This window comes from Phalacrocorax aristotelis, chromosome 5 (assembly GCF_949628215.1).
Source record: "Phalacrocorax aristotelis chromosome 5, bGulAri2.1, whole genome shotgun sequence".
In the NCBI taxonomy this organism is placed as follows: Eukaryota; Metazoa; Chordata; class Aves; order Suliformes; family Phalacrocoracidae; genus Phalacrocorax; species Phalacrocorax aristotelis.
The window spans coordinates 54629815-54655802 of NC_134280.1; the positions used below are offsets into that span (position 1 = coordinate 54629815).

At 42.8% G+C, this 25988-nt stretch overlaps 1 protein-coding gene across 20 annotated transcripts in view; it reads left to right on the forward strand.

Annotated features, from left to right (window-relative positions):
* The first annotated feature begins 748 nt into the window (after nucleotides 1-748).
* The window catches only part of PTPN5 (protein tyrosine phosphatase non-receptor type 5), a 90241-nt gene continuing 65001 nt past the window's right edge, over nucleotides 749-25988 (forward strand). For 8 of the 20 annotated variants that reach the window (XM_075094619.1, XM_075094618.1, XM_075094620.1 and 5 more), the window contains exon 1: nucleotides 1573-1658. The gene's annotated coding sequence lies outside the window, so the exon portion shown is untranslated. The other 12 variants (XM_075094610.1, XM_075094625.1, XM_075094611.1 and 9 more) reach the window with 11 other exon arrangements.

The window sequence follows — 25988 nt, forward strand, 5'->3', positions numbered from 1 at the left end:
AGCACTTGCACTAAACCATAGGGACCCACGACCTCCAGCCACTCTTCAGATGCGGCCCCAGGAATTTGGGGGCCAAAAGGCAGGAACAAACCCCTGAGAAGGGGTAGCTGCCTCTTAAAACGGCCTCCCGGCGCCCTCGGAGAAGGGAGGCGGGGGCAATGTCGGCAGTCTGCGGCCGGGCGCTCCCGCCCCCACGCGGGAACCAGCACCCCACAGGGGAGGCCGGGGGCACGGCCGCCCCGCCGCAGCGCTGCCCGCAGCACGCCGTCCTACCCACCTGGGCCCACTGGCGCCACCCCGCCGGCCCCTGGGGCCTCGCTGCGGGGGCGGCTCCGGGTCTCCCGGGCGCCGGGGCCGGCCTCTCTCCGGGCGCTCCCGCTCGCTGCCAGGCGGTTTCATTCATGCTTTCTCCTTCGCCATCTCCCTCTCCGACTGAGGGAAAACGGGAGCGCGCGTGGGCGGCCGCTGGAAGGCTCCCTGTCAGTCAAGCAGCAAGGCGAGCAAGGGAGAAGGAGGGAGAACAGCTTTCCCGGGGGAGGGGGCGGCTGTTGTCGCTGCTGCCAGCCTCACAGCCCTTCCCGGGGGCATCTGCAGGAATAGGGATGGGGGGAGTGGGAAGGGAAGGGAAGGCGGGAGCGATTTTGCACCACAGACCTTCCCGCCTCGGGGAGGGGCGGCTCCTCTCCTGCCCGCTCATCACCTGTCCCCCCGCCGCCGCCGAGTAGGTGTGTGCGTGCGGCGGGGGGGCCGGGCGGCCGCTCTGTCTGGCGGGAGCGCCAAGCGGAGGGCTCCGTGCCTCCGGCGGCGGGGAGGCCGGGTGCTGGCAGGGCTGCGTGTACGTGTCTGCCGGGGGCTGCGGGGGCGGCGCGCCGGCGGAGGGGACCGCCTGCCCCTGCTGTTCGCCGGAGGGCGAGCCCGGTGTGTGTCAATGGTGGGGCGGGGGTGGTGGGGTGGGGGTAGGGTACGTGGGGTGGCGGGATCCCCTCGGCTCTCCCCGGGGCCGGGGATCTCCCTGAGGCTGAGGGGCGCGCTTCGTAGTCCCGGCGACAACCGCATCGCTGCGGGGCGGGGGGTGTGAGGGGGTTTTGAGGAGAGACGCGGGGCAAGTTCTAGCGGTCGTAACGGGTTCGGGGGGAGGGGGAGGGGGGCGACGGACGGACACACACGGCGGCCGGCGCGCACGCCCTGCAGCTGGCTGAGGCGGGCAGGTCGCTCAGTGGCGGGGAGGGGAGGGGAGCGGGGGCGCCGGTGCAGTGCGCAGCAGGGCTGGGGGCTCGGCGGGGGAGAGGCGCGGCGGGCCCTCACGCGCCGCGCCGCAGCGGGCGGCTCTGCCTTTGTGCTCCCTCCGCACCTGAGTGCGGGGCTGGGAGGGACGGCGCAGGTGGGGGCGGGCACGGTAGGCGGTGGCGGATCCCTGAAGCCGGGGAGGGGAGGTAAGGCTGTACCGTGCTGCGACGGCCGCTCCCGGGGCGGGAGGGGGCGGCTGCGTGCCTGGGGCCGCGCCTTCGGCCGGCGGTGGGGGCGGCGGGCAGGGCAGGTACTTCGCTTGGCTTTTACTGCAGCCGCTTCACATCTCGTCCTGCCGCGCGGGGTTGGGGGGGGGGAATGCGATGCCGACAGCAGCAGCCCGGTCCCCCGGGGAAGGACGGTGCTCGGAGGTGGGCAAGCCGCGTCAGCCCGGCCGATGGGAGGGGGGGCTGGGGAGAGCACGGGGGGGAGCAGCCGGCTGTGCGTGCCCGCTCCCGCGGTCCCCACGCAGCTGCCCGCGAACCTGCGAGGGGTGGCGAGGGCGGGCGGGCGGCGGCCCGTCTCCTCCGGCGCCGCTCGCAGCCGCGGGGCGCCTGCTGCCCTCCCCGGCCGGGCCCCGGCGCGGTGGCGGCGTGCGCCAGGTGGGGTCCTCGTCATGCGAATTTCTCCGGTCTTCCCCCGCCAAAGAGTACGCCAAGATACATGGGGAGCAGAGGCCGATGTGTGGGCTTAGCGGTTCTCGCCTGGAAAGGACTAGGGGTTTGGGGGAGGCGGCTCTCAGACCGGTATAGTCGGTAGTTCACTACTGGCTGCAGTTAAAATTTTAGCAGCAGCAACAGCTTTGCGATGCTTTCCGGGAATAGTGCTGCCTTGAGCTGATGTGACGGGCAGCCCGTGGTACGCTGCCGCTTTCTACTAGATGGCAGTGCTGAGAGCAGGATAGTTGGCGTTGTAGGTAATAAAGTGTTGGGAAGCTGGAGACTTAGTGCAGCTGGATGTTGGTGGAACAGAAGAGAGGCTTCTCATGTGTCCTGTGATTTGTCCCTTATTTGCAATTAAGAGGATTTTTGTCAAACTTTACGTATGCTTGTCTTGTTATGCAATTACGTTTTAGCGAGACTGTGATTCTTACATTAGGAAAAGAAACCCAAATTTAGTAGGGTAAGCCTTTGTTATATACAGTGTTATTTACGAAGTTTCCGAGGCTTGGATTCAGCTCCAGTGGCTGCCACCCGATTGGTGAAGATTTACAGCTGAGGATCAGATTCTGTGCTTGTGTTAAGAGCAATAAATTGCAGATTCATAAGAAATGTGGCTGCATTGCCCTATTTTATTTCACGAGTGCTGTATATATTTAGGAAGCAATTTATTGGTTTGATCACAGTTTTGTTAGGCAGTTTGAGATAACTTATTTTTTGTATAAATTATACAGTTAAGGGATCAAGTTCAAATCTCTGATAGATCCAGAGCTCACGTTGATTTCAGCAGAAATTGTGTGGTACATGGCAGAGTGCTAAATGTTTACCGTGTGGAATATCTGAAGTAAAAATTTTCTCTTTGCTTGCCCTACACTTGTTTTCCAATTTGTTCCTTTGGACTAGCAGAACATAGTGCTTTTGCCAATGTTTTCATTGATATATTTGAATTAGGGTTGTATATCTGAAGCCAAGGATTGTTCAGGGGCTCAATACGCACCCATTGAGAGAAAATTTAGCCTGTTGCCTTGAATGTGAATGAAATGGACACCAGAACTCTTGTTTTATATTTGTATATGATGAATCCCAACTTTTTCAGTAGATATGTGCGGGAAGGTAAGCACATCATGCTCACTTGTATAATTAATTTTGTTGTAATTGAATAGGCATTATTCTTTGTAGGATTTTGGGTTTTTTGTTTCTCGTTTACTTCTCATTTAGCATTATTGTTGTGGTTTAAGGGCTAAGCTTTAAAACGTTTGTCACTCCACTGCAGAGAGTGTTGCCAACTGGATGTCATGCATGTAAAAGTAGAACAAGAGCCTCTAAATAGCAAGACTATCAATTTAGCAAAAATTTAGTGTGATAAATGGTTGAATGCACAACAAGAATGCAAATCTGGATTATTATAGCAGGCATCTTTTGAAATTAATATCGATAAGGTACAAAGCAGAAAAGCAAATAAACATATTCAGCTTTTAAGTACCTAAACTGTTTTGAAATGGAAGGGCTGTTTTCTGTTATGCAGTTTATGCTTAAAAAAAAGGGGGGGGGGGGGGGGGGGAAGAAAAGTTCTTTACAAGCATTTATTTTGGTTTATGGATCTTCAAATTGCATTATGTAGCAGGATGCCTTCCAGTATCTGCTTCTTAGTATCTGGAAAGGCAGATGTTGCTGCAGCAGGAGCAATTACACTGATTTGCAGCACAGAAGGGAAAAAAAAAAATTCTCTTCTGACTTTCTGCCTCTGCCTAAAAGATCAGCCATTTAGCTCTGTTTCAGGCTTGTCAACAGAAGAGATAAGATAGGGAAATTAAGTTTGTTCAACAAAGGGAGTGAAGTTAGTGTACAAATCAGGAAATTTCTGTTTCCAGAATAAAATGAGTAAATTTGTCTAACAGACTACGTTAAAGAATTCCACTTGCTTGGCTTTACCTTGCAATCATCCACAAACAAAGCCTTGCTAAAAGTCAGGGAGTTTTCCTAGGTTTTGTTAGTTGTTATTTGCTTAACCAGATCACTCTGTCCCATGGGATGTTGAGTCAAAAGGCAGAAGAGGCTGTAGAGGCTAGAGCCCTGTAAGATTTAGTAGAAGAGGCTTTCTAAATTGTGGCTTTTTAAAAGGTGTGTGACAGAACCCTATCTTCACTAAAATCACGGAAAATTTTATCATCGCCATTCTCTTTCTATTCGCTTCTTATCCTTTGTAGACCACAGCAAAGTGTGACTGAGAGGACCTAAGATTCAACCTATGATAGGGCACGGGTTCTTGGTTTAAGCTGATAGTTTAACGAGTTTATTTTTAGTTTTTGTATATAAAGTGCTTCTACTTTAGAGGGTGTTTGAGACTCCCTGCAAACAAAACATGCAAGTGAAAGTTAAGAACTGAATAGCTGATTGTACTGAGGCATCTTTAGCGGAATAAGGCCAGAAGAGATGCACAGTATGTGTATGCTATATGTATATGCGCTACTGCATAGTGAGCGAGCCACAATAGTCAAAAAGGACAAGTCTTGAATGTCTCTGGAGGGTGATAGGATTTTTTATCTTTTTTTATCTCACCGTGGAGCTCAGGCACAGTAATTTTTTTTTCGCTCTTTGCAGACTCCTCCCTTAATGGTACGGAACCAACTTGACCTGTGATTTTGAGCAACATTTTAAAGAGCTAGTATGGTAATAATTTGCATGTTTGAGGTCAGATTTGTTCTCCTGCATTGTAAGACTCCTGATTTGTGACCAGCTAGAATTACAGTAAGTGGTTCTGTGTGTTCTTGGTTTGTGTCTTTTTTTCTTCTTAGCCCTCCCTTGTTCAGTGATCTGCTGCCTGTAGCCTGATTCCTAACCTGTTTGGGGTAGGAGCAGCCTTTCATAACTTGTTTCAGTGGGGCTCAAATCCCAGTTTGCAGCTCTAAGAGGCTGGTGTGGTAGAAGGTAACAGTCTGATGATGGTTTAAGGTCAAGGGTAGCTGCCCAAAGTCTTCAGTATTCTTAAGAATGGACCTCTAGCATAAAAAAATGTTTCTTGTTTTCTTTGTGATTCTTTATCATAACTAGTTTCATTCTGTGCTTTACTACTGTGCTTATGCGTATTAACAGCTAGAAGTGTGACCTGCATTTTAATAGCAATGCTGACCTGTCGACACACCTGCATGTGTTAATGGGAACTCTTGTTTTTGACACAAACTCACTCTTCAGGTATAAGCAACTCACTTAAGTTACAGGGAGATTGTGATCTCCCGTATGTGGAATGAGATAAACACCTTCAGACTAGCCTTGTCAATCACCACAGTACAATGAAGCCATTTAGACCATGTTTTCTAAAAGAATTGAATATTTGATGCTGGGTTCAAATAGCAATGAGTGCTAGAAAGAGTGCCGAGTGCATTTAATATCTTTTATGTGCATTAATTTGTTTAGGATGATACTTGTCTTCATAATCCTGTGTGTGCAGACTCAGTACTCCTGGATGTGCCAGAGATTCAGAAGATTTTGAAAGCTTCAATGAAAGATTACTAATAGCTGCAATGTGCAGAGCCTGCTTGCTAGTTCTGCAGTGTCACACACACAGCTAATGTCACTATCCAAACTGATATCTGTGTGCATAGAATCATAGAATGTCCTGAGTTGGAAGGGACCCACAAGGATCATCAAGTCCAACTGCTGTCCCTGCACAGGACAATCCCAATCTCTGAGGGCGTTGTCTGAGTGCTTCTTGAATATCGTCAGGCTTGGTGCCTTGACTACCTCCCTGGGGAGCCTGTTCCAGGGCTCCATCACCCTCTGGGTGAAGAACCTTTTCCTAATATCCAACCTAAACCTCCCCAGGTACATCTTCTGCCATTCCCTCGGGTCCTGCATATACCATTTCGTCAAACTGTGTAAGCTATGACACAGCTAGTCTTAATTCCACTGCTTTTTAAAATCACTCAAATGTTGTAATTCATATATCACTAGAATTGTTCTACTGCTCATTTGTCCACAGACCATGTTTCATTAAAAGTGCTAATGAGCACCCAGGACTCTGAAGACAGCAGTTTTGTGCAAGGTAAGAATGTTCCTTAAAGAAGCTGATGGAGGATAGAGCTCCAGAGTTCCTGGCAGACACTGACAGCGTAAGATGGCACCGTAGTCTAGTCTGAAATTGTAAGTCTTAAGGAGGACTAGATGTCCTTGGCTTTACAACAAGTTATTGCACTAAAGAAACTTAATAGTGTGCTAGAGTCTGCTTTCAGGACCTGTGTAGGTGCATTTGTTTGTGTTCAGTTACGCTAATATGACTATGGAGCAACTAGATTTTCTCTGCACGTGAATATGAATTGAATACCTTTACATTAGAGGAAGGAATTTTATTTACCCTGGTGAACCTGAATCTGCACCCATCGTTTCTGAACTACTTTGTTTCTAGCACTGCTAGGAAACCTAGAAAATGAATGGTGTAAGTTTTACAGCATGACTGGTTCCAAAGGAGTCTCCATTCTGAAAGCTGTGAGTTCTGAAGATGTTAGTTCATTTGCAGAAGGCTGGAACCTGCAGTTGACAAGGGTCATGAAATCTTTGATGTCATAAAATATGCAAAATATTTGATATGAATGATGTCCATACCCTTGCAAAGCCTTTTTTATCACTGAGGCTTTTTGCAGTATAGGGTCCTGTCAGTAAGGAACAGGTTACAGATCAGGAGGCTAGCAAGTTAACACTGCGCATTATCCCCTGAAATACATCACACAATTGTAACTCCAATAATAAATATAAAAATAATACTATACTTGGCAGCTATAAGATTGATAACTGCTCCTGGGAGAAAAAAAAATCAATATTAGTGAATATTTTAGCGACTAAGTCCAGTGGATTTAGATTTTTCTGTTTCAAAAAGTGGAATAATCTCATCTCCAGTTTCTACTTCCTTTCACCTTCATTACACAGTTCTTGTAAGAAACAGTAGATGCAGAAAGCAATCTTACAAAGTATGTTTCTATTTAAAAGTAGGCAGTGATCAAATCCTATCATTCATTCCTACATGACCCTGAGAGATACAGGTGGATGTATTTTATTGAGAAATGGAGGTCTAATTTACATGTGGAATTTTGCTAACATTAATGTACCAAGCTTATTTTCCACACATGCACACCTTTTACAGAAGCAGACTCTGAACTTGGAAATGTATATGCCTAAATATTCAGAATGGCTCTTCTGGTAGGTACCCCTGTGTAGACAGTCTCTTAGATATAACTTACTATTGCAGAAGTTGCTGAAATCACATCTAAACCTAAAGGAGAACTAAAACCCCAAAAGCAGCTCAATAACAATGCAAGCTGAAGTGTAACAAAAGCACAAAGATCTCCAAAGTACATGTGCTTTGGTAAAGATATGTATTTTCATCTATAAACCCACTATGAGAAGTTAAAGTTACATGTCCGTTTAGATATCCACTCCCTTGTTCTGTATCTGTATAGTGAACAGAATACTTTATATATAGAAGATCACTTTCTATTTACAGTTGTAGCTGTTTATTCAGGTAATGAAGTATCTTGTATTGCTGGTGCAGCAGAGAAGGAACTCTGTGACATTTGTTACTTGTTGAAATATATATTTACTGAAATCAGAATTATACCTAGAAATCACAGTCTCTCTAGATCCTGTGAGTTCTCTGTGTGTCTGGAGATGTATACCCTTTGCTCAAATACAAGGGGTACAGGTAAAGATAACTTACGTTATGTGTCATTAGGAATTAGATGTTGAAAATTGGTGTAAGAATAGCACTAGTCTATCAACTTAAGTCAGTAAAGTATAACATTGTTTTAAATGGCAAAGGAACAGATGTCAGATAGTGGGGGAGTGTTGATGCATGCAAAGCAACAAACAAGATGCTTGAAGGAAATTGTCCTTGCAAAATAAAAATAAATATTTGGAGGAATTCTGGTAAAAATCAGTAAGTATTTTAGATTTTCTTTGTAATAAGTGAGTTGGAAGTTGTGTTTTTCATGTCAGGCTCCTAAGTACTTGACAGTGGAGTATTTGTGCTGCGAGACCATATCAGCCTATAAAATAATTGCAAATGAGAGTCAAAAGAAGTATTACAACAAATTCAGTGTTGGGCTGTGAATTAAAGCATATTCTAAAATTGTGATTGACCTTAAATTTAGATTGATAATCTTTTAAAAAATAATGGTTTTATTGATGAGAGAATCTGGAATGTTTTGATTACCTCAGTTATTTCATCTATACTTAATTTCAGGGTTTTTTTTTTCATAACCTACATATATTGTTTCTGACATTCTTAGACACACAAACTCAAAACTTTCACATCCTTAAAGACTAAATCAAAGCTTACAGGACCATATGTATTTGCTAATATTAAGGTTGTGCATACCTTCTTTCATTATTGAAACTACAGCATACTACTTATGTTACTGTTTAATGTATAGTTTAATTCTCTGCTGATTTCACCTCTTAGCAGGGGCAGCTTAGATGAATTTAGATGATTAGTTCATTTGGACAAATGTATACCTCACTTTCAAAATGAGGTTGTATCTCATTTTTTCCCTAATTCTGCACTGCAGAAAGTAGCAATCCTTGTGGTTTCCACCCTGAGAGACAAACGTTTCCTTTTTCCCTGCAGATAGTTGGTACTCCCGTTCAGTGGGAGAGAATATTCTATTTGTAACACCAGTGATATCACCAGCCTGTAATGGTATCTTAGAGTTTGATAGGAAATACAAATGCTGGCATTTTGTAAAGATGCAGAGAACTTTTTCAGGTATCATTGAATAACAAAAACTACTGAAAAAAACACTCAGAATTTTGCATGGTGAGGGTATTTGTTCTGAACTGTATCTCTCAGGTGCTATAAATAATAACCGTTTCCATAATAGATGACTTGCAGTCTGTAAAAGCAGGTCATGCTGATTATTACCTTCTTTTCTTCCTGATGCTTCAATGGCAGGAGATTTATAGCAACCAACAGCATTGCAGACTTTTTTGGGTGGAGGTGAATACTTTATGGGTGTGAGATAAGGGGAGGGCTCCATTAGAGTATAACAAGCTTTGGATCCTTTTGGAAGACTCAATTAAAAAAGTTTAGGTGGGCTAAACCAACAGTAACTAGCTTTTTTCTTTTTTTTTTTCCTTTGGTGTTGGTTTTTTTTTTTTGGGGGGGGGGGGGGGGGGGGGTTTGGCAGGCAGATACTTAACCTAATTTCAGTTTTAAAGAAGTGTTGTTACTTGTAGCCCTGTTCCTGTCTCCCACCATCCTCCCCGGGCCACAGCTTTACTACTCAGGTGTAGAATGATGATTGTAAGTGAACAGTAAGGGTGTGGGGAGAGAGTTGAGAAGTTTCTACTTTGGTTGAGAAAAGTATGGGGGAGCAGAACAGCCCATTGAACCTGCTCACTGATCCCAGCTGGTCTTCGAAAATCAGGTTGTTACAAGCAGTCCTTGGGTTGTAGGTTGACAGTTGTCATGTGCAGCTGTGGTGACAACACACAAGGACCAGAAGCTTTTCCACACAGCCACTCTGGAGACCTATTCTTACAATTCCGCTATTGAGTAGCTACCTACTCGAAGGCAGGCAGCTGGATCTCCCTGGATGCATTCCATGTGTTTCTCAACCAGTAATGAAATTTTGCATCCCATAGTGGTGTCCTTGACTTGACCAAAATTTGGGCTATTTAAAATACAGATATATATTCCTTACTATTTTATGGGGAGGTAGACTACTGCAGGCCTGCTAATAGCAGTGAGAGTCCTTATGGGCTTGAGGTTTCATTTTTCTCCACTCTTGCAAGATTCAGGCTGTACTGTTTAGGTCAGGGCACATAAAAGCAAGCTAGACATCTTGGTTCAGCCTCTCTTAGAGAGTATTTGTTTTGCCAGAGATGATGTTTGAAGTATTTCCTTGGGTATATGATACCACTTTTGAATTTACTGTCAGTTCACTGAATTACACTTGCCTGTTTAGGGTTTTAGGGATTTTTTCTTTTTTTTTTTCCTTTTTTTTAATACAGGTAAATAAAATATGCTTAATATTATTTCTAGCATAATCCAGAGATTCTGGGAAAGGGAGTCCATTCTATTCATCAGGTAATATGATTTTTTTTCCTGATGGTTCCCTGGAGCCCATTTTACTTTTAGGAACAGAGACTTTCTGCTTCCTTCCTGTACCTTGTCTTGTTGAGTGTGGCTAGATTTGTTTATTTTCTTTCCCAGAACATCTTCCATTTGGTACTCACAACAGTGTTTGTTCCCTCATTTTCAGTCTCAGTACAGCCTGGGGATTGGCTGTAGCTATCTCCTTTAGGAGCAGAGCCTCCCTTGCCAGTACAAATCACTGCCACCATTCCATACACTGACCAAAACATTTGCTCCTTAAGTATGAGAACAGCAAGCCAGAGAGGTGGAATAATTCAACTAATTGGCTTGTTTCTAAACATGGAAATCAGAGCCTGCAAACATTTATAAGATGAAATGTTGCTGCAGACGTGATAATTTCTGTGAAACTGCAGATGTGACTACTTTGTTATGAAACTGCTGGGAGCTTTGTGAATTATTGTAACAAATCCTGTGACTAAAAAGCATGTAATGGCTATTTTATTCTGCTGGTGGTTACTTCTGCACTTTAGAGCCCATTTAAAATGGCCACGTAGTTAAAATAGTTAACATTTTCTTTTAAATTAGAGGGGGACTTCTGACATAGTTCCATGATGCCTAATTTGCACTCAGATCCATAAGGATTTGAGTTGCCCAAATGCTGAATGTATTTTAGCCTGTTATTTATTGTCTTAGACCATGTTTTCAGACCCATAAGTGTTCTGTTCTTTGTGGTAGGTTACTGCAATCATGTGTAATATTCTCCATGCTATGTACATTTTATAACATCTGTAGTTTCTTAGTTATGTTTTTTTTTCTGAAGTAGGCACTACTATGTGTTCTTAACTTTTTATATCTCTTTTGAGCTTTAAGCATCATGTACAACAGTGAACTTTTTAGGAAAAAATATTGTCTTTGTCCCTTTGGATTTTGTATGCACTCTTTGGCACCCTGACCCCTCAAACTCCTGATTGGAAACACTGTAGGTCTTGCTACTGAATATAGTTTTGGCCATTTGCCGCAGTTTATGTTGCCAGTGGGCAGCAGATCACAAATGGAGACTCAGTGCTCTAAAGTTTTGTAGTGATGCTAGATAATGAGAGAACCAGCAATTAAGCAACAATATGTTTTATCTGCAGTCTATTCTGTGCAGCTCAGAACATCAGTTTTCAGTCTGTTGTCCTTGAGTGGGTTAGATTACACTCTATTAGCTTGCATTAGGTTAAACTGAGGACTGTTGCTTTGTGTTAGTCCTGGATATGACTTCAATGTTACATAAAGGGTTTTTTAACCAAACAAACTATGCAAGTGGTAAGATGCTGATTCAGGCATGGTACCAGTTTCTGTGTTTGGACAGAGGAAACCATTACCTGTGTATCCAAGATGTAGAAAAAAAGATTCTCTTCTGCTTGGCAAGCTTGCTTAAAAGTCAGGTCCTGCTAACACTGTTTCTGGCTTTACTGTGTTCTATCACAGCCTGCTGGCATTTATCTGGTGGCCTGGGATTTGTAAAGCTGTGCCTGTGAGATTGCTGATTACACCGGGAAGAGAAGACAGTCCAAAGCTAGCTGGAATAGTGTCTGCTGTCATTTGGGAATTTGCTTTATTAAGGCATCCCGCTTACTCTCTTGATTGTTGATACTGAACTGAAGTAGAAATTGAGAGCAGATCTTTAAGCTGATTTGTTGTCTTGAAACCAGATGTTTATTCTAGCTGGGAATATAGAGTTTCCTATCTGTGTCTACAAGCTTTTCTTCCTTCATATTTTTTTTCAGCTGATACCAATATCTCCTGCTCTGTGCACGGCTTTCATCCTTTCCATCTGTGTCTGTTGCCTCTCCAGCCCAAGTGTCATCTCCTCTAGCTATATATTTCTCTTTCTCTCACAGAGAGCCGAGCAACCTTCTGCCACAAAGGCTTCAAACCAAGGAAGTGCAAACTGCCCTCTCTGTCCCCTACATCCTCTCAGATTAGCAGCTTCTGTTTGATGTTGTCCAAGTATGAAAGAAGCAGCTTTTCCCTGGAAGCCATAGAATTGGCTACATTTATAATTTCTGAAGATGCAGCATGCAGTAGGTTGCCTGTAAATCCAGCGAACAGCTTAACTGGGAGAAGCATAAAATTGGTGGCAACCGAGTGCTTCAGCAGAAACAAGTAGCCAAGGCAAAAAAATATGAGCAATAATGAGAAAGAAGTTCTAAACCTCTGGAGAACTAATTACCTGTGTCAGCTAAAGTAAATCAAAGGTGTTCAATATGTGATGACCTTAAGATGAACACACCCCAGATAAATAATGATGCATAAGTAGCTAGAACCAGGGAGATTATATAGAAATTACTGCACGCAGCTGCTTCAAGTATTTTAGTACTTTGTTTTTCCTAATATTTACCAGTGTTGCTTCAGCACAGTAGCTGATGTGCCATCTAACATGAATTTTGGGTAAAAATTTTTCTGGTTTTATGGCTTTTGAATTGAGGAAATACTGTGAGATAGGTTAGGATATGATGCTGTAGTCCTGTGATTTCTTTAGTCCTTTCATTACAATGTGTTGTGTATTTGTCCTTAAGCAAGGTGTTCAGTGTGTTTGGAAGGGAAAGGGACTTCCAGTAAGTTTTGAGTTAATGACAATTTTTCACATGTTGATAACTGTCTTCTAGAGCTGGTCTTCTAGAGTTACTGGTATTTAAGATACAAGTAACAGCAGTGATAACTTGTAGATCTTATTTAGGTTTGGACAAAAAGCTTTTGAGGAGTGTCTGCTGTTACCTTTGCTTTCGTGACATTCAATATACTTGGCATCAAGTTTATTATAGACTGTTAGCCTAGAATGCTATTAGGAGATAATGGACTGGCTGTTGAAATTCCTCTGTCCGTAATAGGGAGACACACACATGCCTTGTTTGTAAGGGACTTTATCATGGACTCGTATGAGCTGATGGCCACCACTACAGGATACATAAAAGAATCATTGGCTTCTGGTTTTTTATTCCTCTTTTGCAACTGATTGCTATGGACATCATGATCTCTGATTCTGAGAACATAGCGGGTATTTGGAAAATGGTCCTGGAAAATGCCACACTAATCTGTCTAGGTTTCTAGGCCATTTCCTGAAATATTGAACTTAGGCATTGCATCTACTTTCTTGTGATTGCCAAATTTCTTCTTTGGTTGCTGCATGATTTTAGGAGGTGATGCTTTATAAGTTACCAGGCCTAGAGATAAGCAGAAATCTGAGATCCTGCTAACAAGTCAGGCTAGATAGTCATAGTGATTTACATTATATTGGTCCTTTGTCCTAGAGAAGAACTTTTTTTCCTGTTGTTCAAGAACTGGTCTCAGATCAGTGTAAATTTTAAAGCTGCTCTGCCATGCTAATCTCTTACTGCATTATTTTGGAGCTGTTAAGTGATGATAATTTTGAATGTTTAACTCGTTTTGTTTGAGGATTTCTAAACTTTTCCTGGCAGACTGTTTCTTAGTGACACTGTTTGGTGCAGGGAGTGGTTTTGGGCTACCAAAGGGATTGGAAGGCAAAAGAAGCTGTTTCTTTTTTTTGCATCTGTTTTGTGCAGTGATGCCATGAAAAGCAAGGGCTGGAAAGGGTGAGAGAGTGATTGATCCTATCCACTTCTGTACCTGCCAGGCATTCACATTTGAGGAACATGATGCAGCAGCAGAGGCCCATCTACTGATGTTCCCCTTTGCATGAGATAATCCCTTAAAGAAGGGGTCTAACATAAATAACTTTGCTGACCTGTGTCTCTGTGTATATGCCATATCATGCCTGTGAGTGTGTTTTTAACTGCTGCACAGAAAAGGGGAAGTGAGAAATCAAGTCAGTGCTAGAGCTGGAGAAACTAAGCACTCCCTTTAGTTGTATGCAGGTCATTATTTCTGAGCAAGGTTTAGCATCTTTGCAAAACTGGGACCAATATAACTTCAGAAGTTACCCCAAAATGAAGCTTAATTCCTCTTTGTATTGAATTTGATTGCAGAAGTCCCCCAGATGGTGGAGGAGACAAGATCGGATTACATGGTGGTGGCTTGCAGGTTGTGAAATTTCAAGTCCACACAAGCATAGGTATTTTTTCTGTCTGAAAGGGTCCTAATACTCTGCTGGGGGGCAAAAGCTGCTGTTCTGTTTTGACTTGAGGTGGCGCTAGGGAGAGGAAAACAGTATTGGCAGCAGCTTCCTTTCCTTTGAGCAGTATACTCCCTAGAGAACTCATTAATTTTTAAGGCTGTGGCAGCAATAGGCTAAATGGTATTTAGTAGTGATATACTGATGGTTTGAGGTGCTGCATTTATCCTTTTGGGATAACTGGTTCTGCTCCCTTCAGTGATGTGTTGCACCCCAACATCAATGCGGAAATTTAACCAGAGCAGGTGGCTATTTAGCAAACAGGAAGATGCCATTGGGTACAGTGGTAGAAAGACAACAGTTTTCTTGTTTCTACAGCATTGTCTGCTCTCTGTTCGAATCCTTCTTAAGATCAATTTACCATGCTAATAAACTCAGCCTGTTTGTAGAAAGGGAGGAATAACGCAAGAAGGTCAGGCTCACAATAGTTTACCCTGGGGAGACAACAGTGTGTGAAAGGCAAGGTATGGTATGATATCTAATCAGTAATTGCTGGTCAGGATGAGTGTCTTGATTGTTAACATACAAGGTCTTACTGTTGTGAATGGATAAGCTTTTCAAACCCGGGCCCTACAAGAGTGGTCATGTTTCACATACATGAATAGGTGGCCGTTTTGTAGCTTGTAGTGTCCAAATACTTAATAAAATTAAGTAAAATTAAGGCAATACTGTCTTAATTGGAAAGTCTTATATCAGACAGGGTGGGGAGCTCCTGAGTCCTGGCCTAGGACCTGAGTTGGTCCTCTTTAAGAAAAGAGCTTCCTCCCTAAGAAAAGTCATAACAGACTGCCACTGCCTTTTGAGCTACAGCACTGGACTCTAGAAGAAACATGCTTTTTTTTTTTTTCATGGGTAATCAATCTTAAGCTGGCAGAGCCCAAGCAGGGGAGGCTGTGGCATGGCCCTGATACCATTTTGCTGTCACCTGTACAGATGACCACAATGCATAGGGTGGGATAAAAGGAGGATGCTCCCATGTCCCACTGCCAGTTGTCTGGGGTTCACAGGTGGGACAGACCTGGCAGCAGCCAAGGTGTGAGGCACTCTGAAGGCTGTTCTTGGGCACACGTTCACCTCTGTGCAGGTGAACAGAAATACTGAAGGATATAGAGTGGAGTATCACTGGACATTTAGGGGCACCAGTGTCTGGACCTCAGGACAACGAAGGAAGGAAGCAGTCAGCAGATGGGCCTCCATTTGGTGGTGAAACCACTTAGTGGCTTTACTTTGACCTTACTATCCTTACTTTTAACCTTACTGGCCTTACTTTAGTACTGAAACTACTTACTGCAGACTTGGATGGTAACGAAGTGCCTCTGTCCACAATCTTAACACTGTCTAATGCTGCTTCCCCTCCCCACTACTGCAATCCATTTCCAAGTATTAGAAGTCAGAGCAGTGCATTCTGCTCCAGCTGATAGGGTTAGAGCTCCAAGTTTGACGCTACATATTTTCTAATCAAAGAAACAATGCCAAGATACTGTGAAATAAACCACATATAAACATCATGGGAAGAGTAATGCTCCATCTAATGCAAAGTATATTCTGTGCATAAAGCTCTTATATCTACTGTGTATTTCATCACGTTTGGAAGTTATAGTGCTTGTCTTCCTGACCCTGAACTGTAGACAGCATCAGCCCTGTGATGGAAGCAGGATCAAGCTCTCTAAATCAAGAGTAACAGAATAAGTACATATGGACTGTGTTCCAGACCCCAGAAACAGCTGCATCCTTTAATGCCCATTAATATAAATGAGTATTTAGACACTGGTAATTCCTCATTCTTTGGGGGGATCCTAGCCACCCATACATCCCACTGAGATTAGAATCAAGGGCATTTACGGTCTTAAATACCTGCCAGAAATGTTCTGTTTTTAGAACTTGAGATGTTTCCAAGCTTGCCTCTTTTTTTTTGTTGTTGGGTTTGGGTTTTTTTGTGGGGGTTTTCGTTTTTTGTTTGGTTTTGTGGTGTTCTCTCCACACACACCCCCCACACCCCTTCCCCCTTTATTTTCAAATTAAAACACAAAATCCAGTCTACCCTGATACTAACACTTTATCCCCACCTTCCTCCCAGGGTCTGTCTTCCTGGAGCACAACCCTGTATATTGTGTTTCAGTAAGTTTCAGGATCGTTTTGCTAACATATAATTAAGGATTTATAATGTAAATCCTGACACAACCTTAACTAGCCTATTGCAAATGTCACACTATTAATTAAGGACTCTCTAGGGTGCAGTATGCTCCTTGGTGGATAAGCTTCCTGGAAATTTAATGGCAGTTTGCAAATTGACATCAACTTTTGGGTTTAGTCTGTCTCTTGCTAGTATATAAAGTAATTTTGATTCTGATAATGTGAGAGGTTCCGTTTTACTTTGTTTTACTTTCATCTCTGTTAAAAAAATTGTTTCACCCTTCTGCCATACTTTAGGCAGGAGGATGAGTCAGCTGGGGAGATCCTGGAGAAACGGTACAAAGATAGATTGCTTTGTGTCCAGTCAGTCTTCTAGAAAGTAAGCAGGTTATTCGTGCCCAGCCCTCAGTAACCAGTTGAATTTCTATCCCGCCTGTTGGTGAAGGTCAGTTAGGTTCAGAAAAGGCACCTGAGATTTGTGTGTAATTCTAGCTTTATTTCTGCCCAGTAATTTTATGGAGGTTGAGATAAGAGTTATAGGGTGCTGTGGGTTTTCCTTAGTTCTTGTTACATCTGGAGGCTAGATTATTTTGCTTCATCTCAGAAAAATGTTGTATTGTTTTTATTTGTGGGATGCTACAATATTCTGTACTACTCACAGGTTATCTATATAACATCACTGTGCAATAACTTTCTAAACAACTTAATGTACGGACATATTCATTCTGGAATATCTATTCTAAAATACTCATCCTACTATACTATGACATAACTTGTATCCATAGACAAGTTCATAAAAGTTTAATAGTTTTGGGGAGGTCTAACTGTAAGAGCCAAACTGACCTATGTGGAAGAAATTCTTTTGTGTAGAATTGCTTGGCTAAAGTGCCATCTTTTACAAAGATCAGTATTTATTTAGCTATTATATATTATCTTTCAAAGTGTGCCATCCTAAATATTACCATTTTGTTTTCAAGTTGTTTGTTGCCAAGTACTTTCCAGCCACTTCATTTAAATACTTCAGTGAGAACAGATCTTCTTTCTTGTAAAAACCTGGCTGTTTCTTTTTGTTTGTTTCTTTGTTTGAAAGAGAGAGTGGGTCCTTTAAAGCACTTCACTCTAAAACAACTGTCCCTTTTCAAGCAATTTTTATAGATTCAAAAAATGCCCAACCAACCTAGGGTTAACCATGAAAATAGCTTAACTCTTTTTCTAAATTTTAGAATACTACTAGACACAAAAGCTTATTTAGTGATGACATATATCTTTTGGTGTATTCTACTTGTGGATGTTCTTGACTTATGCTGTTTGAACTCTACAAATGCTGGGAACCATGAAAATTTTGGCTACCTTTGCTCATGTCATATGCTTTTCTAGTATGATGCTTGCTCAAAAGATGATCAGGCTGTTTTGATGGTCTCAATGCTGAGAGGTCATGAATCTGCACTAATATTTAATGGCAAAGCAGTCTTCAGAGTGGAATTGCACATGAGAGCAGAAAAAATATTCCAAAATCGAATAGAGCTCTGAAACATCCTTATGAATGCATGAAGACTGCTCTGAGCTTGCTGGATCATCTTAGGTAACCCTATCAACCCCACTTATGGCATGAAACAAAGGAATAACAAGCAGATGCTGGGCTCCTTCAGATAGTATCATTCTTTGCAGGAACTGGCTAGGTAAGGCAGTTAGGATTTGCAGTGTGAACATCAGCAGCAGCAGAATGGGGGTAGGAATGTGTCCAATTCTTTCAAAGTTAGGCTTCTATGGGAAGATTTATAGTTCCTTAAAATACACCCATGTGAGCGAGTTTGGTGCAAGTTCTTAATGTGAACTTAAGCCATTTAACAGAAGTGGCTATAAGTACCTTTCCATTATGTTTATGCAAACCATTTGACAAGCTCTCTGGACATACATTGAATTCAGAATTACAGCACTTGCATTTTTACGTGGCCTGTGATCTGTTTCTGCTCTTTGCTACTTATGACCTGTACTCTGGCTCACCCAGAGTTTGTGTGTTTGTACGTTTGGCATACAAACAATGAGCAGTGCTGCGTTATTTGGATTGGGATTCATGTGGGTGGGAAGGGGTGTTATATAATTTTAATCCAGCTGTTGGCTTAATGGGGGGGTGGGGAGTGATGGCTATGCAGGCATGGGGATGCAGTGCAGAGCAGCATTGGTAGATGGGCGAAGGGCTGTGTGGCAGGACAATAACTCCATTTTCATAGTCTAATTTCCTTTGATACAGCTGCAGTGTATATCACATGGGGAAGTGCTAATGGCCAGGAGGTGTTTGCCCACTCTTTACCCTCTTAGAAAGATGTCCTTGGAAAGACTTACGTGGGATTTTGGTAGGTTTGTGAGACTGGACTCAAAACTGTGCACTCTGAGCATCTGGTAATCTTAATACTCATAAGAGTCCTAAGCAGGATGGGCCGAGCCCAGAGTGTTGTGGTGAACAGAGTTAACTCCAGTTTGTGGCCGGTCATGACCAGGGTTCCCCAGGGCTCAGTGTTGGGGCCAGTTCTGTTTAATATCTTTATCAATGATCTGGACAAGGGGATCGAGTGCACCCTTAGTAAGTTTGCAGATGACACCAAGTTGCGTGGTAGTGCTGATCTGCTCAAGGAAGGCTCTGCAGGGGGACCTGGACGGGCTGGATCGATGGACTGAGGCCAATTGTATGAGATTTAACAAGGCCAAGTGCCGGGTCCTGCACTTGGGTCACAACAACCCCATGCAATACTACAGGCTTCGGGAAGAGTGGCTAGAAAGCTGCCCAGCGGAGGACCTGGGGGGAAGTGATTGTGCCCCTGTACTCAGCACTGTTGAGGCCACACCTTGAGTACTGTGTTCAGTTTTGGGCCCCTGAGTACAAGAAGGACATTGAGGTGCTGGAGCGTGTCCAGAGAAGGGCAACGAAGCTGGTGAAGGATGTAGAGAGCAAGTCTGATGAGGAGCAGTTGAGGGAACTGGGGTTGTTTATCCTGGAGAAGAGGAGGCTGAGGGGAGACCTTATCGCTCTCTACAACTACCTGAGAGGAAGCTGTAGTGAGGTGGGTGTTGGTCTCTTCTCCCTGGTTACTAGCGATAGAACAAGAGGAAACAGCTTCAAGCTGCGTCAGGGGAGATTTAGACTGGATATTAGGAAAAATTTCTTCATTGAAAGAGTGGTCAGGCATTGGAACAGGCTGCCCAGAGAGATGGTAGAGTCACCATCCCTGCAGGTGTTTAAGAGACAAGTAGACGTGGCACTTCAGGGCATGGTTTAGGAGACATGGTAGTGTTGTGTAAATGGTTGGACTTGATTATCCTAGAGGTCTTTTCCAACCTTAATGATTCTGTGATGCTTGCTATTTTGCTTCATGAAATCCAGCAAGAGGGAATTATCCTTACTGCCCAAAGTCTGAGCGCTAAGGGGGATATTGGGACCACTTGTAGTGGCTGGCTCTGTAACAGGTTTTTTGTATGTTATGTGGGAGGCTCAGGTTTCATCAGAGCAGAGAATTTTATTTCCTCATTTCACTGAGGTTAGATTTTTACAGGAGTGTAACTGTGTACCTTGTAGAATCTGCAGGAGAGCAGAGCTTATATGTATTGAGACAGATCTCCCACACTGCTGTGAAAACAAGGGCACAAATTCAGAGTAGCTGGATGTAAATCTGAAGTAGCTGTCATGGAGACTGATGTTCTCTCTAGGAGTTAATCTAGATTTACATCAGGGTAACTGTGACCAGAATCTCTCAGGATTCATCTTTGCTAGACTTTAGTAGGTCACTAAATTAATTGCTAATGAACTTGAGATGGTTGAATATTGTTGATGCTTCCCACATATTTCTTCTGTCTTACCATCATAGCATTTAAAGACAGAGCTCCACTAGATCAGACCAGATCTTACCTCTTCTGAACTTCTGCTTGTCTAAAGCTGTTCCCTTCAGCTAGAACTAACACACAGAATGCAGTCTGCAGACACTACTCTTTGGAGTAGCAGACACACTGCTTTGGAGCACTGCAGTCCTCAGGAATCCAAGCTTGTGCGCATCTAGGGCAAAAGCAGAAGAGACATGGCAGTCCATATTGCCTAAGACACTATGGGATTAGGAAGGGATTAGCAGAGGTCCTACAAGACAGTCCCAGACAGCCTGCTTTTGAAGGCTGGCCTTGCCAGTTTCCACAGTGGAGCGGGGCAGCATGACACTTGACATAAATACAGTAGTCAGTTAAGTTGGCTCACACCGAGGTATCAAAGAAACAGCATGAGCTACCTCCCATCAAAGCACTTCTTCCCTTGTGTGTGAGAAAGAAATTGAATTGGTGCTTTGTTAATTCTATACAAAGCAGGTTGTAACGTGAAGTATCTCATGGTAAAATAATAATTTGCAGCATCCAGGGCCATTAGGAGGGGAAATGGCCAGAGTCAGACCTTGAAAGAGTGACAATGAGGCATCTGGAAGTTCTGCCTCCCTCCCTTTCTCTTCGGATTTCATCCTCAGCATTACAGTAAAAAGGCACACCTTTCTTGTATGTGCTTTGTATGATTTAAATGAAATTGGGATGCCAAAAGTATGGAATTTGTGTGATCCTGCTGGAGTCTGGGCAGGGAGATCTTATGACAGTCTTACATGAAAACTAAATTCAGGTTCTGTTCCAGCTTCTTCCAGAATGGAGGCAGAGAAGGGCAGTTGAAGAAAGAAACTGAGAACCCCTAATGCCCTTGAAGATAGTAAAAGGATCTGTGTCGGGCTTGAAAGCAAAGCTAAATTAGGCTTCTATTCGATAAAAGGTCCTTATTCTTAAAATAAACATCTTGTTAGGTCCCACCAAAAATTGTATCTAAGCAGAATGAATCTGAAATGTCACCCTCGTCTTTACAGACATGCTTAACAACCTTCCAGTCTTTGGGCTTCACTTTGAACTGGTCTCTCTCCTTACCATTTGTAGTTTGAATTGGGAAGGCTTGGTCATACTGACTGGTGAACATGCAATGAAGATGTAAAAATACAATAAACTGGTGATCATCTTTCTTGCCTGCATAAGAAAGTAAAGGCATTGTGCCAAGCAAATATGCGCATTAGATGACTAACAGAGCTCCCACACTGTCAGTGTAGGCAGGGAATATGCAATGCAGCCACATATGTGTCTCAGAACCATACTGGGTGCTTTTTATTCTTAATGTTGTGTTTTGTTTTTAAATACAAGTTCAGATCCTTGAGCAGGATGTTTCTCTCTATGCACAGAAAACAATATTGGTCATAGTTTTTGATATATGATCAAGTTTTTAAAACTACCAGCTGATACCTGTTGTGAGTGACATCAGAATTTCAAGTGATTGCCATAAACATTCACTAGGATAGCAGTGCATGTTGTGTAATTATCTGAGTTTACTTTTTTAAATGACTGGAAAAACCCTTAGGTTTTTTCCAGTGGGAATGCTGTTGAGAAGTTTTGGATTTTAACTGCCTTGATTGAGGTTTGATCTCTCTTTCTTTGATAAAATTGCTGTGAGGTTTTGACAAAAATTAGTATGCAGTAACAGAGCAGTTGAATTCTGTTTGATACTTGCTTAGCCATAGTTTTAAAACATACATGCAGATACTACTGAGCTGAACACCCAGGGAAGTTCTGTAAATCCCTCTAAGCAGAGTGCAGTTCAGCTTTGCATTTAATCTAGCAGTGAGCTTCCACTGAAGATGGTCCCCTTTTCACTCCTCCAACGATGACTAATCCACCCCCCAAATTAATTAGTTTTCCATCAGTTTTGTAGGCTGAAGCAGCAGCCTTGTTGCTTGCATGGATAGATAAGATAGATGGATACCATGTAATAGAGGTGAGTGACCAGAATGAAACAAACCCCTCTCTCTCTGCAGCAGTGGAAGGTTAGATCATCTTAAATGCAACATGAAGCTAACCTTAAGTGTTTGTTGTTTGTATGGTAGTTTCATTTACATTTCCCAAGAAATGTTAAGGGCCCACTGAGCTAAGAACTTCGCAAACACAGAATGGGAGACCATCTCTTGAGCTGAATCTTAAAAAATTGAGTCACTGAGAACAAAAAACAAAATCCCAGACCACCAAGTTACAGTTCTGTGGCCTGGCAACCAGATGATGAAGTATTCAATGTACAGTCCTCAGTTGTTCCTGGAGCTAAATTTTTTCCAAGTCTTTCACACTTTTCACTGTTGTATAAGCATGCAATATTTCAGAAAGCAGACTTCCAGAGTGCAGGTAGAGAAAGGCAGAAGTCTTCAGACTCTTTCCAGGACTCTCTCTCATTGACAGTGGCAGAATCTGTCAATATTCTTTAAGCCCTGAATGACCACCTATCTGATGACAAACTAATTTGTAGCAGTTCAGGAAGCAACAAAGCTGTATTTCCCTTACAGAACTACTTAGTAGCCTGTGTAATATGGATTGGTCTCTATTTTAAACACTTGTTTCTTCTTTCTTGATCTCTGTGAAAGTTGGCATCTGGATCCCTCACCCCAGTTACTGTATCTTTACCAGCAAAACCTGCTATTATGTGGACTAGCAGTTACAAGGGGTTGTGTGGAATGACTGGGGCAGACGTCCATGGAGACTCTGCATTATATCCACTGTGCTTTCCACTCAGCTGGTTAATTAAACTTGGTTTTCAGATCCCAAGACAGAAGCCAATTATGTACACGCTTTTTTATGTTAATAACAAGTTTCTGCTCCTCAGTCCCAGGAGGCTTGGCCCTGTCTTATGTTTGTCCATTCTTAAGATGGAGAAAAGGGAGTATAAGGACAAACAGTTGGAGTGTGTGTGGCTCTGTGTAGTCCTTTTTCAGGCAAATACTCTTGTCTGATCTGGGGTTGTAGATGGAGTGAGGGAACACCTTACAACACACCATCGCTACAGATTGCTTGAATAATGTGTTCTCTGGAATAGATTCTACATCCTTACCAGAACAAGGAAAAAGTGAACAGTAGCAATAAAGCATTTTCTCATTTTGTGTTCTGCCCTCTGGATTTGTGTTACTGTTCTGTGATGATGCTCCTCCACGTTAACCTGCTTTGCTGCTCTGTCAGTGCCAAAGTGTAGATACAGATAATTGCGTGCACAATTTTTGCTTGCATTTGGGCAGACTATGCCAGTGTTTTCAGCAAAAGTTAACATGGTAGTTTAAAAACATGGGGTTTTGATCATAGAGAGCACAAGATAAAGTAATTCTTGCTTCCATGAAGTAGCCTGAATGTGCTGCTGAGTACTTGCTACCAGAAGTTTTGCAATTGCTTATCAGTCCTCTGTGACACATCCTCTAGAGGTTTCACAAAGAGCAAAATGAAGTGCTGAAATCTTTTCTTAACTTGGAGCCTGATTTTGCTGGCTCTTATGCACATGACTAAGTGCTCCTGTGACTAGTTTTGGCTGCTCATGTCAGTATAACGAAGGACACAGAAGAGTTTTAAAAGCAAGGTTATGCAGTTGTATTACATTATTGTTTAAGGTGAATAGCTTTCTGTAAAGCTACTCTGCCTCCAAGGTTTTCCTTATAATCATGGGCACATGACAGCATATTTCTTCTATATCAGTGTAAAGTAGGTGTAAAATGCTACTAAATCTAAATATTTTTTCACATCAGTTTTGTATTGATAATAACTGCAAGATGCGCGGTAATTGAGAATAAGACTGAACATTTTCAGAGACAAGAGTGATTCCTAACTGTCTTTGCTTTAGTGGTATTTTCTTCTGATTGTTTACCTGCTATTGGAGAGACAGAAAGATGGGGCATGTTAGGCAATAGATGGACTTACTTCCTTCAAGAGTTTAAAACTACACTTGTCCCTAAGTAGTGTGGTGGGGGAAAGAGCAAGCAGAGGAGGAATGTTTGAATTTAGAGGCAGTGTGGAGAAAGGGATTGAGAGTGGAATCTGGCAAGGCACCTGTACTGCAGGCAGGCTACAACAGTTGTACATAGCTTAAAAAGAGGTAACTCTTTCTTTCTAGAAGCTACAAGGATCTAGAGATACAGGACTTATGCCTACAGCTTCATCATTAATTCTTATTCATTTGTTCTCTCTGGAAATGTCATGATACCCAGTTCCTGCACTTGGTGTGCAGTGTGTGTAAAGAAAACCCTTTTATACCAGCATTTGAATATGTTGTACTGCAGGCACTAAAGAAGGTCAAGGAACAGCATTTGGGGCTGCTGTCATTGCAAATAGCTTTATGTTAAAAACTAAAATGTGTGATCAAGTTACCTTGTGTCAGCTGAACCACAGTAACCATGTGTACACATTCTTAAACTGCTTGTGTAAAAGCACTAAGCACTTCTTGCTTGAATTTTATCAATGTTGTCTTCCATTTGCATTGGACTGAGCATGCAGAGTCAATTACACTTCCACTTAACAGAAGAAATACTTTATATACAGGGCCAACCTGTTCAGATACCGGAGTCCTTTGTGTAAAGGCAAGGTTAACGTAAGGAGAGCTGTATACAGAGGCATAGCATCTTCTATTAGACTGCTTGATGTGGTTTGGGCATATACTTTGGCCTTCAGAAGTGCGTAAAGAGGCACCAATTCCTTTTTTCCAGTGGCAATCAGTTATGAAATCCAGTTACTCCTTGGTTCTGCACCTCATGGATATGCCGCTGGAGTGGAGTGAGTGCATTGCAAAACCTGTTTCTTGGGAACCATTATACAGAGCTGGTGATTATGTCATTGCCAGAAGTTCCAGAGGAGCAATGGGGGTGTTGATGGTAGACTCAGAACTATCCACACTGTCTTTTTATGGGGCTTGTTAATTGTTTTGAGTGGCACCTGCTCTGTAAAAGAAGGTTGGCTCCCCTTAGGAGTTGCCTGCAAGACATCTTTTCTGTGTTTGAGCATTGATTTAAGCAAATACATCAGAAAACACACTTAAAAACATCTAGCTGAAAATAACTGACTGTCATTTTTTCCTGCGAGGGAGGGAGAGGTGTTTCTAAGTGGCTATAAAAGAATAAATACCATCTGTATGCTTTATGCCTGATTTTTCTGGTTTTAAGAATAACTTTTAGATTATGTTTTGACACACACTGTGTGCACAGACAGTGTTTCTTATTCTTGGACCTACATAGTTCCTCCATACTATGTTTGTATTACAAGTGAAAGACATAGCATGTGTCCAGATCTTTACAGCAAGTTTCTTCCCTTGACTTAGGGAGCACTTGACTATCCTCCCTTGTCCTGGGTAGCAGAGGATTACTCAATGCTAAGATGTGCTATGTTGGTTGAGGTGATTTTTTTTTGAGGAGTGCCTCACACGTGATTCTGCTGACTTGCTTTTACCTGGATGCTGTCGTCTGGTATCCTGATGTCTTCTAAGAATGTGACTTGCTTTTAAATATGTTTTTCTTTAACATGCAGGTGTGCTTATCTATATGCAGTGGTCACCTCATGTCCCAGTGTCAGACACAGTGTCTGGGTATCTAGGCACTCTTTGATTTATTAGCCTGTTCAAAACTGGAAAGATCAGTTTCTAGTGAAATGAACACTCTGTTTCAACAGAGTGATTTCTGATTTCAACAGGACCTCTGTAGGGGGAGGTTCTTTCAAGATTTAGCCCTTTATACTCTTGTTCTTCAGAAGACTTCTTGATTGGGCTTGTAATGCAAAGTATGTTGGCACCAATAGAAAGAGTTGTATTGGTTTCTGTGGTCTTTGGATGAGACTGTGG